This window comes from Aquarana catesbeiana, linkage group LG05 (genome assembly GCF_042186555.1).
Source record: "Aquarana catesbeiana isolate 2022-GZ linkage group LG05, ASM4218655v1, whole genome shotgun sequence".
NCBI lineage: Eukaryota > Metazoa > Chordata > Amphibia > Anura > Ranidae > Aquarana > Aquarana catesbeiana.
Genome location: NC_133328.1, coordinates 630843623 through 630857863, shown reverse-complemented (window position 1 = coordinate 630857863; position 14241 = coordinate 630843623). Strand labels below are relative to the sequence as shown.

Genomic DNA, 14241 nt, shown 5'->3' with positions numbered 1-14241 from the left:
AAGATGTAATCTATACACAGAACCCACCCCTCTCCCTGCCCCAGAAGCTAACAATCTATACAGGGGACCGACCTCATTAATTGCCCAAGAGCTTGCAATCAATACATGAGAGCTACCTCTCTCTCTGCCCCAGGAGCTAGCAATCTATACAGGTGAGCTACCCCTCTCCCTGGCCTGCACCAACAGCTTGCAATCTATATATGACAACTACTCCTCGTCCTTGTCCCAGGAGCTCGCACTCATAGGATCCATTGCCCGGATCTCACACCTGCGGAGATGTTCGGTGTGTTCGGGGCGCCCCCTAGCGGCCGCTGATCGTCTGACCCCGCATTCCTCCCCACCGACCGGTTATTATTCACCCCTCCCCCGGGCAGATCGGGGAGGGAACTGTCACCGCAGCCCTTATATCCCCCCTGAAAACGGGACTGAGGACTGTGCTGGGACTGAGAGCTCCACTAGGAGGACCAGGTGAGTGCAGCTGGAGGAGTGAGACTGCTCTGCCCACAATGACCAATGTGTGTACCTGTACTACCCACCCTTCCTAATGTGTGTGTGTGCCCTGTGCTACCCACCCTACCACCCTTCCTAATGTGTGTGTGTGCCCTGTGCTACCCACCCTACCACCCTATCTAATGTGTGTGTGCCCTGTGCTACCCACCCTACCACCTTATCTAATGTGTGTGTGCCCTGTGCTACCCACCCGACCTACTCCTGTTCCTGCCCCAGGAGCTAACAATCTATATATCGGACCTAGCCCTCTCCCTGCCCATAGAGCTAGCAATCTTTTCAGGGGAACTAGTCCTCTCCGTGCCCTAGGAGCTAGCAATCTATACATGGGACCTACCCACTCATTGTCCTAGGAGCTTGCAATCTATATATTAGACCTACCCGACTTCCAGCCCTAGGAGTTTCCAATCGATACAGGGCAAGAGCTAGCAATCTACAATGTGGACCTACCCTTCTCCCTGCCCCAAGAGCTTACAATCTATATATATGAGACCTACCCCTATTTCTTGCCACAGGAGCTAGCAATCTATACGGGGGGGCTGCCCCTCTCCCTGCACCAACAGCTTGCAATCTATACATGAGACCTACCCCTCTTCCTTGCCCCAGAAGCTCGCACTCATATGATCTCTGCATTGCCCGGGTCTCTAACCCTCTCTAATGTGCATGCCATGTACTAACCATCCACCCTACCACCCTCTCTAATGTGCATGTCCTTTACTACGGTACCCACCTGCCACCCTCTCCAATGTGCATGTCCATCACTACCCACCGTACCACCCTATCTTCTGAGAATGCCCAGCACTACCCACCCTCTCTAATGTGCATGCCCTGTACCACTCACTCCAATGTGTATGGCATGTACTAACCACCTTCCACCCTCTCCAATGTGCATGTCCTGTACTATACATCCTACTACCCTCTCTAATGTGCATGCCCTGTACCACATATCCTATTAACCTCTCTATCGTGCATGCCCTTTCATACCCACCTCTCCTTATGTGCATGCCCAGCACTACCACCCTCATTAATGTGTATGCCCAGCTCTACCCACCCTACCACACTCTCTAATGTGTATGCCCAGCACTACCCACCCTACCACACTCTCTAATGTGTATGCCCAGCACTACCCACCCTACCACATTCTCTAATGTGTATGTCCAGTTCTACCCACCCTACCACCCTCTCTAATGGGTGTGCCCTGTACTACCCACCCTTCCTAAAGTGTGTGCCCAGAACTACGCTGCCTACTCTACCACCCTCTCTAGTGTGTGTATCCTGTATTACCCACTCTACTATCTTCCCTAATCCCTAGTGTGTATGCAAAGTACTATCCCCCAATGCCCTTTCTAAAGTATGTGCCCTCCCAACACATTCTTTCCTACCCTCTCTACCTTATTACTACCCACCACCACCATCCCTGTCTTGTATATCTAGTGGTGCCCACTGCTCTTCCTTCCTAATGTTTCTGCCCAGTGCTATCATTCCAACAGCCACCCTGCCCTTTTTACCCTGTATTGCTGAATATCTTCCACCCCACTACCCCACTGCGTGCCCTCCCCCCCCCCCTTCCACTCTGGTCACCCCTACCCAATAACTTCCCTTGCCACTATGTAGACCTAATAGTTCCTGATACACTCCATGCCCGCTATGTGTGCCCAGAACTCAATACCACCTCCTTATTGGCAGTGCCCTCTCTGTCTTCTGTATACACGATACATGTGCCCTCCTGCCCTCCCTCTCTGCTCTGTGTACCCAGCAGTGCACTACTTGATATCAACCTTTACTATGTGTTTGACCCTACCCAGAGACTTCGTTATGTGCCCTGCAAAACCCTCCGATCCTTCTTGTGGGCCAGTACTACACAGTATCCTCATAGAAGCCTCATTTACAGTATATACAGTATATGCCCCATACCCAACACCTTTCTAACCTGGCTTCTCTAGTCCTGTGTAATCTGTGTGCTCCCCTTTGTACAATGGGTCCCCACTCCCCAGTGTCCTCCCTTTGTATAGTGTGTACCCTATTCCCAGTGCCCTCTATTTGTACATTGTGTGCCCACTCCCCAGTATCCTTTCCTTGCACAATGTGTGCCCACTTCCCAGTGCCCTTCTTTTGTACAGTGTGTGCCCCCCACCCAGTGCCCTCTACTTGTACAGTGTGTTCCCACTCCCCAATGCCCTCTCTTTATACATTGTGTGCCCACTCCCCAGTGCCCTCTACTTGTACAGTGTGTTCCCACTCCCCAATGCCCTCTCTTTGTACATTGTGTGCCCACTTCCCAGTGCCCTCCCTTTGTACATTATGTGCTCACTCCCCAGTGCCCTCTACAAGTGCAGTATGTGGCCACTCCTCAGTATCCTTTCCTTGCACAATGCGTGCCCACTTCCCAGTGCCCTCCTTTTGTACAGTGTGTGCCCCCCACCCAATGCCCTCACTTTGTACAATAGGTGCTCCATACCCAGTGCGCTACCTTTGTACATTGGGTTCCCCCACCCAGTACCCTCCCCCCCATTTGTACAATGGGTGCCCCATACTTAATAGCCTCCCTTTCTACAGTAGGTACCCCCTACCTAGTACTCTCCCTTTATACATTAGGTGCCCCTACCCAATACTCTTCCTTTGTACAGTGTGTGTCCCCTACCTGGTGCCCTCACTTTGTACAGTAGGTGCCCCCTACACAGTGCCTTCCCTTTGTACATTGGGTGTCCCCTACCCAGCACTCTCCCTTTGTATTTGGTGCCCCCCACCCAGTGCCCTCCCTTTGTACAGTGGGTGTTCATTGCCCAGTACCCTCCCTTTGTGGGTGTCCAGTCCCCAGTGCCCTCCCTTTGTACAGTGGGTGTCCCCTACCCAATACCTTCCCCTTGTACAGTGGGTGCCCACTCTCCAGTACCCTCTCATTTTACAAGTGGTGCCCATTCCACCGTACCCTCTTTTTGCACAGTTTGTGCCAACTCCCCAGTACTATCCCCCTGTACAGTGGGTGTTCATTGCCCAGTACCCTCCCTTTATACATTGGGTGTCCCCTACCCAGTACTCTTCCTTTGCACAGTGTGTGTCCCCTACCCGGTGCCCTCACTTTGTACAGTGGGTGCCCCCTACCCAGTGCCCTCTCTTTGTACATCGGGTGCCCCCTACTCAGCACTCTCCCTTTGTATTTGGTGCCCCCTATCCAGTGCCCTCCCTTTGCACATTGGGTGCATCCCACCCAGTACCCTTCCTAGTGCCCTCCCTTTGTGTGCCCCCTACCCAATACTTTCCCCTTGTACAGTGTGTGCCCGCTCCTCAATGCCCCAATAATACTCTTCTGCCCTGCCCTCACACTCTCATATTCTGACCTGTCACTATCCCCCCCCCCCCATGTGTCAGCTCCAGTTTGCCCTCCAGTGTGATTGTGCCCCCTCTACCCCTCCTATGCCTGGAGGTATCTCATTGTGTTATCATTGCTTGGCGTGGTCGCCTCCAGGTCACCTGATGATTGTACTGTGTATTGTACACTATCTTGTGCTGTTTGGTAAATATTGGTTTTGTTTTGTTGTGTATATTGCGGTAGATGCAGAATAACTGTAACTGTCATTGGGATTATTTTACTTTTATATGGAAGGATTTTCGATATCACACCTCTATGGAGAGGAGGGAGAGGCAGCATTCTCACCAGTGTCAACGTTCAAAAAACTTGGCAGAGCTGAAAGTTGTGGTGCCCTGCAGCCCTGTGTGTGCTCAGCTATCAGTCTGGTTGTACCAATCAGAGTGCGGCTTTATCAGGTTTTACTTTCATTTAACTCTTTATGGCCGGCCACACATGAGTCCGTTTTTTTTTTTTCGTACAACCAGCAGGTCCTCCATGAGAATACACAGATCAGCACTGCAGCCTATTGCCCACGGTGCTGATCGAATAAAAAAAATACTGCCAGGGCAATTGACCACCTTCCGGAAAGTTTTACCCCCCCTTCATGACCAGGCCATTTTTTTTGCTATTCAGAGCTGCGCTACTTTAACTGGTAATTGCGCGGTCTTGCAACACCGTACCCACGTTCAATTGATATCATTTTTTTCACAGAAATAGAGCTTTCTTTTGGTGGTATTTGATCACCACTGGGTTTTGTATAGTATGCTAAATAAATTAAAAGAGACCAAAAAAAAAAAAAAAAAGTATACTTTCCGATATAAAACATAGCCAATAAATTAAAAAAAAAAAAATCAAAATTTCTTCATAAATTTAGGCCAATATTTATTCTGTAGAAGAGAACAAGAAGACCAGGACAGCCGCACACCGGAATGGATAAATTTGTCTTTTTTATTGTTCAAAATACAGGATAATTGGGTACACAAGACACGACTGTGGGGTGGTACAAAAATTCTGACGCGTTTCGCACTTACACCAAGTGCTTACTCATAGCAAGCTAAAATGTTTATTCTGCTACATATTTTTGGTTTAAAAAATCCCAATAAGTGTATATTGAGTGGTTTGCATGAAAAGTATGGCATCTACAAACTATGGAATATATACTGGAATGTATTATTTTATTTTTTCATATACTACTAATGGTGATGATCAGTGACTTATAATTGGACTGTGATAGTGCAGTGGGCAATCTGACACTAACTGACCCTAGGGTTACCAACTGACACTGACCTCACCAGTGACATTATTACAGTGATCAGTGCTAATAATATACACTGTCACTGTTCTAATGACACTGGCTGGGAAAGGGGTTAACATCTCGGGTAATCAAGGGGTTAACTGTGTGCTGCTTTTTTTTTACAAAAAATTTCTCTTTTTCTTCTCCCTGCAAAGCGGGGAGAAAAAACGGAGAGATTGCTCCATCTGTACAGAGCTCTGTGTTGATTGTCAACACAGGGGCCCTGGGCTGTGATTGGACACAGCTGATCAGCAGGCGTCGGCCATGAATCATTGGCTGGGACCTACTGACAATCTTGCGCAGTGTACAAGCATAGTGGGAGGCGGCGAGCGGGGTGTGCGCCCTGTACCCGGTATGGGACCATCAACATACAGGTATGTTGATAGGTGTGCGCAGCCTATTGCATTATGGTGTTCCCCCCCCGGAGCACAAAATCCCCTGTGCGCATGCGCCGCTGCAGTCAGCGGCTCATAGCAAGGGGAATATCTCCTAAACCGTACAGGTTTAGGAGATTTTTTTTACCTACAGGTAAGCCTTATTATAGGCTTACCTGTAGGTAAAAGTGTAAAAAAAGACTATAGAACCACTTTAATAATTTTTCTTCATTTTTTTTCATTTTTTTTTATTATATATTTTTTCTTTTCTTTTACCTTTTTTAACTCACTTTGACCAGAGCAATATAATGTTACAATAGTAACATTGTACTACTCTGAGGAAGTGATCAGTATTCAATAATTTTTTTTTACAATTTTTTTCGTTTTTTTATTATATATTTTTTCTTTTTTTTTTTTACATTCTTTAACACACTTTGACCAGAGCAATATAATGTTACAATAGTGTATAGAAATTTCCCTAGGGGGTTTTGAATTGCAGCACAACAAGTCCAAGATATTGTATAAAAAAAGTTTATTACAAATTTTAGTATGTACACACACAGCTGTCCGTCAAGACAGGAGCTCTAAAATCAGCTGGAAGGCTGAAAATTAGGTTGTTTTTTGGTAAATATAAATTCTATTACTTATTCTGTAACCTTGTTAACCAACTAATGTTCTTTGGTTTTCATTGTACTGATTGATGTCATGTATTCCTTAGAAGTCTATATCCTTATACCTCCTGAAGAAGACCGCTACTATATTATGGTCGAAACGCGTTGGGTTTGACTTTCTGTATGACTTTTTATAGTTTTTCACCATCTATTTGTCTTTTGTACCTAATGTATAAATATGCAATTTATGCCTTCTAGCAACTGATTTTAGAGCTCCTGTCTTGACGGACAGCTATGTGTGTGTACATACTCAATTTTGTCATAAACTTTTTTATAAAATATCTAGGACTTGTTTTGCTGCAGTTCAAAACCCCCTAGGGAAATTTCTATACTCTATATGCTTTCATTGAGGCGTGCAGCCAATTCTTGCTCATACTTCTGTATCGCTTTTTTTTGTTTCCAGCAATGTTACAATAGTAACATTGTACTACTCTGAGGAAGTGATAAGTATCTTTTTTTTTTTTTACACATTGTGCTCGCATATAGCAATGAATTTAATTGCTATATGAAAGCATTTTACTGAATGAAGTTGATTTATTCAGTTTGATTTGTTGTGATTAGCTGTGGTTGTCCACAGCTGATCACATGGCACAGATGGGCCTTGATTGGCCCAGTCTGTACCATGTGATCACTGTGACCAATCACAGTGAGCAACACAATTGTATACAATGGATTGCTTTGAAAGGAAGCCATCCATTGTTTCCAACTATCATGTGACCTGCTGTGATTGGTTTACAGCGGTCACATGGTACCGGCAGCGGGCTGGTACAGTGATCAGTCATTGGCTGTGTCTGGGCAACTGTGCTCAGGGTGTGATCCGGGAGGGCATCATATAACATCCACCTGGATTGATGAGAGGTTGGCCCCTGGCGTCATCTGCCCATGGGCCGGGTGGGAACGGATTAAAAATGGGTCAAGGACTTCTTTTTACATATTTCTTGCATGTAGGGCTGCCCATTGAAATAAATGAGCTGCCTCATACACGAACCACAAGAACACATGAGCACTCCATTGCATTTGCATGGGGTCAACGGAGCCTTAACCACTTGCCGTCCAGCCGCCGCCATTGTTCCGCGGCAGGTGCGGCCCTATTGTGCGAATCGCAGTAGGTGTACGGTGCTTCGTGCAGTAGATACAGTGGGCACGCGTGCACGCCCAAGGCGCGTGTCTGGAGCCGATGTGTGTGGCTGGCGGCCGCGATGTCCGCTGGTCACCAGCGATTGCTCCACAGAGGGCCAGAACGGTGATCTGTCAATGTGTCAATGTAAACAAACAGATCCCCGTTCTGTCAGGGGAGTGGAGAGAGATCTGCCGTTTGAGGTGATCAGGAACAGCGATCTCTCTCTACTCCCAGTCAGTCCCCTCCCCCCACAGTTAGAAACACCTCCCTAAGGAACACATTTAACCCCTTGATCGGCCCCTAGTGTTAACCCCTTCGCTGCGTGTCATTCATACAGTAATCAGTACATTTTTATAGCATTGATCGCTGTATAAATAAATGCCAATAGTCCCAAAAAAGTGTCAAACGTGTCCGATCTGTCCGCCGCAATGTCGCATTCCCACAAAAAATCGCTGATCATCGCCATTACTAGTAAAAAGAAAAAAAATCATAAAAATGCCATAAATCTATCCCCTATTTTGTAGACACTATAACTTTTGCACAAACCAATCAATATACACTTATTGCGATTTTGTTTACCAAAAATATGTAGATAAATACATATCGGCCTAAACTGATGAAAAAAAAATGTTTTTACATTTTTTTTTTTTGGGATATTTAATATAGCAAAAAGTAAAAAATATATATTTTTTCAAAATTGTCGCTGTGTTTTTTATAGCGAAAAAAATGAAAACCGCAGAGATGATCAAATACCACCAAAAGAGATTGTAGGGGAAAAAAGGACATAAATGTTGTTCGAGTACAGCGTCGCACGGCCACGCAATTCTCAATTGTAATGAAATGAAAATTGTAATGAAAGCTGCTCGTGATAAAAAATTAAAACTTACTTTTACATTTCCTGGCCTGGTGACCATGATCTCCGGTACAGGAAGTGGAAGTGAAGTGGTGGAATATCAATGAGGAGGATATCCCTTTGCTTTGAATAGATCTCCTATCATTTTCTGTTCTGGGACAGGAAGTGAAGAGAAATCTCCCCAATCTGATAGTTTTTTTTTTTTTTTACCGTTTTCTTTAAATAAAATATAAAAAAACACAACTTTCCTTACACTTGTATTAGTACATGTCATTACACGCACGCATTAGGCATTGTATTGAGCGGTGCTGTTCTCACCCGTGTGATGCGTTGATGTGCCGTGCCCTTCTTTTGTTTTATGGATCAACACGTCTTATACAGCCCATGGAAGACAGTGATTATTGGTAATGCATATAAGGTGCGAATACAGCTTTAGATCTGACCTCCGGCCTTTCCTTCGGTCTTGCACAGTTGTACCGGCTCCTCTCCTGGACGGAAATGATTTACTCTGATTTCACTGCACACTGTGAGCTTCTCACCGTGTGCATTAGAAGCTGCAGCTATCAGATAGAGCCCCGCCTCATTTCTTGGCTGGAAAGCATCCAATCACATGGACCTTTCCTCCACATACTGACTGTCCTTGGACCACCGTCTTTCATTCATTGGATTCCAGTTCTTTCAGGGCCGGGGCAAGGGGTGGGCAGGAGGGACCTCTGCCCTGGGCGCAATTATTGCAAGGATGGAGGTGCCCTGACCCTAAACCTAAGAGACTGGGTGGGGGGGTTAAATTTGGTATCTTTGCCCTGGGTGCTGGATGACCTTCTCCCTGAACTGCTTTCAATCATAGAGTCTCAGCATCAAAGTGGGCTTTACTTATGCAAATACAGGCTGCCTGTGGGAACACCCACTTCTCCAGAATGACACCCACCCATTAAGGCATTTCATATTTGCATAACTCCTCCCACGGACCAGCCCACTGCTTGCATTAAGACTGAGGGCTCTTGAGAGGAAGCGATAAGTTTAGCAATGAGTTTAGCAAAAGGCATGGGGCAGGGCTGACACCAATCAGTTAAAAAAAATGCTGTCCGACTAAAACAGAATATATATATATATATATATATATATATATATATATATATATATATATATATATATATACACAGTATCTCACAAAAGTGAATAGATACATATTTATTTATTATTCCTGCTTTCACAAACACTTTTAATTGGAGCTGAACTTTTTTTTTGTGTTTTAATAAAGGCTGCCCACACCCCTCTCATCCCAAAGGTTAATAAATAGGCAGACCAGAGGTTCCAATCTATGCAGTGCTCCTCTGCACTCACATGATTCTTCTCAGACAGCTGAATGGAGGTGCTACTCCTGTGCTAATCCATTGCATAGACATCTATGAGCTGCCTGACGGTTGGTGCTACAATGGAGGGAACAGGTTTTTGCTGTTCCGTATTTCATGTAACTACTAAACTACTACAAAAACGCTCCCGTTATTTGTAGCAGCATTTGGCTACACCACAGGGGCGGACTGACAACTCATTGGGGGCCCCTGGGCAATAGGAGAATATTATGGGGCCCCCGGGCAATAGGAGATTATGGGGCCCCCAGGTAATAGGAGATTATGGGGCCCCCAGGCAATAGATTATGGGGCCACGCAGTATACACACACACATACAATATACACACACAGACACACAATATACACACACAGACACACAATATACACACACAGTATACACACAATATACACACACAGTATACACACACTGAAAAGGTACTGGAGAGGTGGAGAGGTGGGGCAGCTATAATCTTGGGATTTTTAAAAAAACACAGATTTTTACATAGTGCCCCTATTATTATTTACATAGTGCCCCTTTTATTGAGGCTGGCAACCCTGATGTGGCCCCTTAGTGGCATGGGGCCCTCGGGCAGCGCCCGAGTGCCCGAATGGTCAGTCCGCTCCTGCTACACCATCATAAACAGATCCCCAGAGATAGCTGAGAACCTAAATCGCCGATGCCCACCACTTCTTTCAGGGTTAACAATGAGATCACATGTCCATCAGCTTGTGGTCTGTCCTGACTGGTTCCTGAATTCTACACAAATAGGTACATTGCTGTACTAAAGTGATGGTACACCCCTGAATTAATTTTCAATCCTGCTGGAACACCAGTGGTGAGACCTCCCTTTGATCTGCTCATAGACAATGGACAATAACCACCTTTCCTGTATATAACTCAAAGAGCAGAAAATTGTTTGGCTATATCAACCAATCAGATGCCTGCATTCGTTTCTAATTTTATCTAGAGAAAAGAGAGTTGAAATCTGCCCGGTTAGTATAGGAAATGAGAAGCTGTGCTGTGATATCAACTGCCCAACTTTCCACAGCGACCAATGAAAACCCGGGCTTTATCTCTCAGATGCTGAAACTTAGTTACAGGCGAGGTTGAAAAAAGTCCATCAAGTCCAACCTATATGTGTGATTATATGTCAGTATTAATTGATTGGTTGCTCTGGGGAAGCTCTTATACTATGCAGTCATTATAAACAGTGTCAGTTCTTCTACAGAATTCTGTCTCATCACCGCTTTGGCTCTATGTTCTCCGTCTGTGTTTGCTGTACATGCCGGGGTTGCACAATGTTTGCAGAGGGATTGAGAAAATATTTTCGGTATGTTTCCATTTAGGTGAAAGTCTATTCACCAAAGAATGAATGTTACAAATGTGTCACTCCTCAGAGTTCATCAGAGATCAGGGTGTAGAGGAGATACTGATATTTCACCTATAGGTGGAGTCCCCTGGGTGGAGTCATCTGTCGTCTTCCAGTGTTCTAGATCTCTCAGGTCTCCAGTGGTCTCCATGCTCCTTTCGTTTTTCACCCAACACTATGTGCCCCAGCCCCAATGGAGTGTCCTCCTCAACCTGATGGCTCCCCCCCCCCTCCATAGAGTGTTCCCACTTGGCTGTGTCCCTGCCCCCATAGAGTGTCCTTACCCACCTGTGTGTATCCTTGCCTACATGGAGTCTTCCCACGCACTTGTGTGTGTGTCCCATGGAGTGTCCTTACCTACCTGTGTGTGCTCCCAACCCCATGGAGTGTTCCCACCAACTTCTGTGTGCCCCTGCCCCAGTAGAGTGTTCCCACCCACCTTTGTGCGCCCGCCAACATGGGATGTCCCTACCAATCTATAAGTGTCCCCACCCCTATGAAGTGTTCCCTCCCACCTCTATGTGCCCCTGCCCCAATAGAGTGTTCTGATTAACCTAGTGTCCCCGCCCTCATAGAGTTCTCCCACCCACCTCTGTATGCCCCCACCCCAATAGAGTGTTCTCATCCACCTGTGTGTGCCCCCCCCCCCATTTCCATGGAGTATTCCAGCCTATCTGTGTGTGTCCCCACCCCCATGGAGTGTTCCCACCAACTTCTGTGCGCCCCGCCCCAGTGGAGTGTTCCCACCCACCTGTGTGTTCCCACCAACATAGGATGTCCCTACCCATCGCAGAGTGTCTCTGCTCCTATGGAGTGTTCCCTCCCACCTCTATGTGCCCCTGTCCCAATAGAGTGTTCTCATCAACCTGGTGTCCCCGCCTTCATGGAGTGCTCCCACCGACCAGTGTATGCCCCCACCCCAATAGAGTGTCCTCACCCACCTGTGTGTCTCGGCCCCATGGAGTATTCCAGCCTGTGTGTGTGTCCGTGGAGTGTTCTTATCTATGTGTGTCCCCATCCCAAAGAAGTGTCCTCACTCACCTCTGTGTGCCCCCACCCCAATAAATTGTCCTCATTTACCTGTGTGTGTCCCTACAACATGAAGTGTTCCCACCCATCCCTATGTCTTCACTCCTTTGGACTGTTCCCTCCCACCTCTGTGAGCTCCCGCCTCTATGGAGTGTTCTCATCAACCTGTGTTTGTGGTCCCATGGAGTGCTCCTGCCAATCCCTATGTGTCCCTACCCCTGTGGAGTGTTAACTCCCACCTCTGTATGCTTCTCACCAACCTGTGGGTGTGTGTGTCCATGGATTGCAAGCATCCACCTGTGTCCTTCCCACCCCCATAAAGTGCTCCTGACCAACCCAATGTGTCCCCAACTCTATGGAGCATTCCTGCCTACCTTTGTGTGTCCCTGCCCCTATGGAGTGATCCTGCCCATCTTTTTGTGTCTCTGCCCCATGAATGTTCCCACCCACCTTTGAGTGTTCCCACCTCTTTGGAGTGTTATCATCAACCTGTGTGCGTGTCCCCATGGCGTGCTCCTGCCCATCCCTATGTGTCTCCACCCCTAGGGAGTGTTCCCTTCCACCTGTGCCCCTGCCCCAATAGAGTGTTCTTTTTAACTGGGTGTCCCCGCCCTCATGGAGTGCTTCCACCCACCTGTGTGTGTCTCTGCCCCCATGGAGTATTCCAGCCTACCTGTGGGTGTGTGTCCATAAATTGCTCCCATCCAACTGTGTGTCCCAGCCCCTATAAAGTGATCCTGCCCATCCCTATGTGTCTCCACCCCTATAGAGCATTCCTGCCCACCTTTGTGTGTCTCTGCCCCTATGGAGTGTTCCTGCCCTTCCCTATGTGTCTCCACACCTATAGAGCATTCCTGCCCACCTTTGTGTGTTTCCACCCCTATGGAGTGTCCCTGCCCAACCCTATGTGTCTTCACCCCTATGGAGCATTCCTGCCCATCTTTGTGTGTCTCCGCCTCCATAGAGTGCTCCTGCCCATCCCTATGTGTCTTCACCCCTTTGGAGCATTCCTGCCCACCTTTGCGTGTCTTTGCCCCTATGGAGTGTTCCTGCCCATCCCTATGTGTCTTCACCCCTGTGGAGAGTTCCCTCCCACCTCTGTGTGCTCCCACCCCTATGAAATGTTCCTGTTCCCCCCGTGTGTGTCTGCATCCCAATGGAGTATTCCCATCCAACCCTATGTGTTCCTGTGCCCATAGAGTGTCGCTGCCCACCTGTGTGTTTCCACCCCATAGAACGTCCTAACCCACCTCTGTGTTTCCCTGGCCATATAGAATTTTCCCACCCCTATGGGGTGTTCCTACTTACCTTTGTATGTGTCCCCCCCCCCAATTGAGTGTTCCCACCCATTTGTGCCCCTGACTGTGCAACCCGTGTACCCCCCTGCAGGCAGTCCCATTCATTCCAACTGGGACATAATTTGAGATCCATGTGGGTGCAGGTCCCTGAATGAAGACATTGTGATTTTAGGGGCACCCATTCACACAGGTGCGAAATTGGGAGCAGAGGCTGTGTCCCAACTGAGATCAATAGAACTGCCTGCAAGGGGGATGTACAGAACACCTATGCATCCCACGGCCCTTCGTACGGGTGTATCCTTAAAGTGGTTGCAAACCTCAGACATGAAATATGAAAAACGCACATCCCTCTGTAGTGTGCACTTGTCTCAATCCAGAGCACTAAGTGTCATTTCTGTCTGCTGCTTCCTTCCTCTGTTGTCAGCATGAGCCACTTCTGACAAGTTTTCCTGACACCAAGAGAAAAAAGGTGACAGGGGAGGGACTTCTAGCTGATTCACAGCCTCAGCTTCCTGTATGCTGTGATTGGGGGGGGGGGTTGTTTCTTCCCTCCAATCAGCTCTCAGACCTCTCCTCGCTGAGCTCTGCAGAGTGTAACTTCTTCTGTCTGCCCCCTTTTTTTCTGAATGCTCAGACAAGCCGTATAAATCCATCCTGCACTTTGAATTACTATAGTGAAGAGAGGGCTGCACATAAACCGGTACAACTTATGTAGGATGATTTGTTTCATCTCTGTGTATTACCTGAGGATAGTCGCTTCACTGGGTATAAAATGAGGCCTGCGTCCCTCCATCCTGTGTCACTGAAACAGAAAGTGATGGAATATCCCAAATTTTCCAATGGGGACGCCTGTTCCAGTGACAACTGCCTAAGAAAAAAAAAATCCTCCCTTTGCCAGCTCTGGCTCCGGCTGCATAGGAACTACAAGTCCCAGCATCCCCTTCCAGCCAGCAGTAGAAGGAGGATTCTAATTAGAGAGCCCAGAGACAATAGGAGTGAGAGCTTGTCCCAGGAGCTGACAGTC

General features: G+C 47.3%; 1 protein-coding gene across 1 annotated transcript in view; it reads left to right on the top strand.

Annotated features, from left to right (window-relative positions):
* The first annotated feature begins 400 nt into the window (after positions 1 to 400).
* Positions 401 to 14241, top strand: part of EPPK1 (epiplakin 1) — a 77285-nt gene continuing 63444 nt past the window's right edge. Inside the window, exon 1 of the mRNA XM_073632341.1 lies at positions 401 to 468. The gene's annotated coding sequence lies outside the window, so the exon portion shown is untranslated. The remainder of the gene's footprint in view (positions 469 to 14241) is intronic.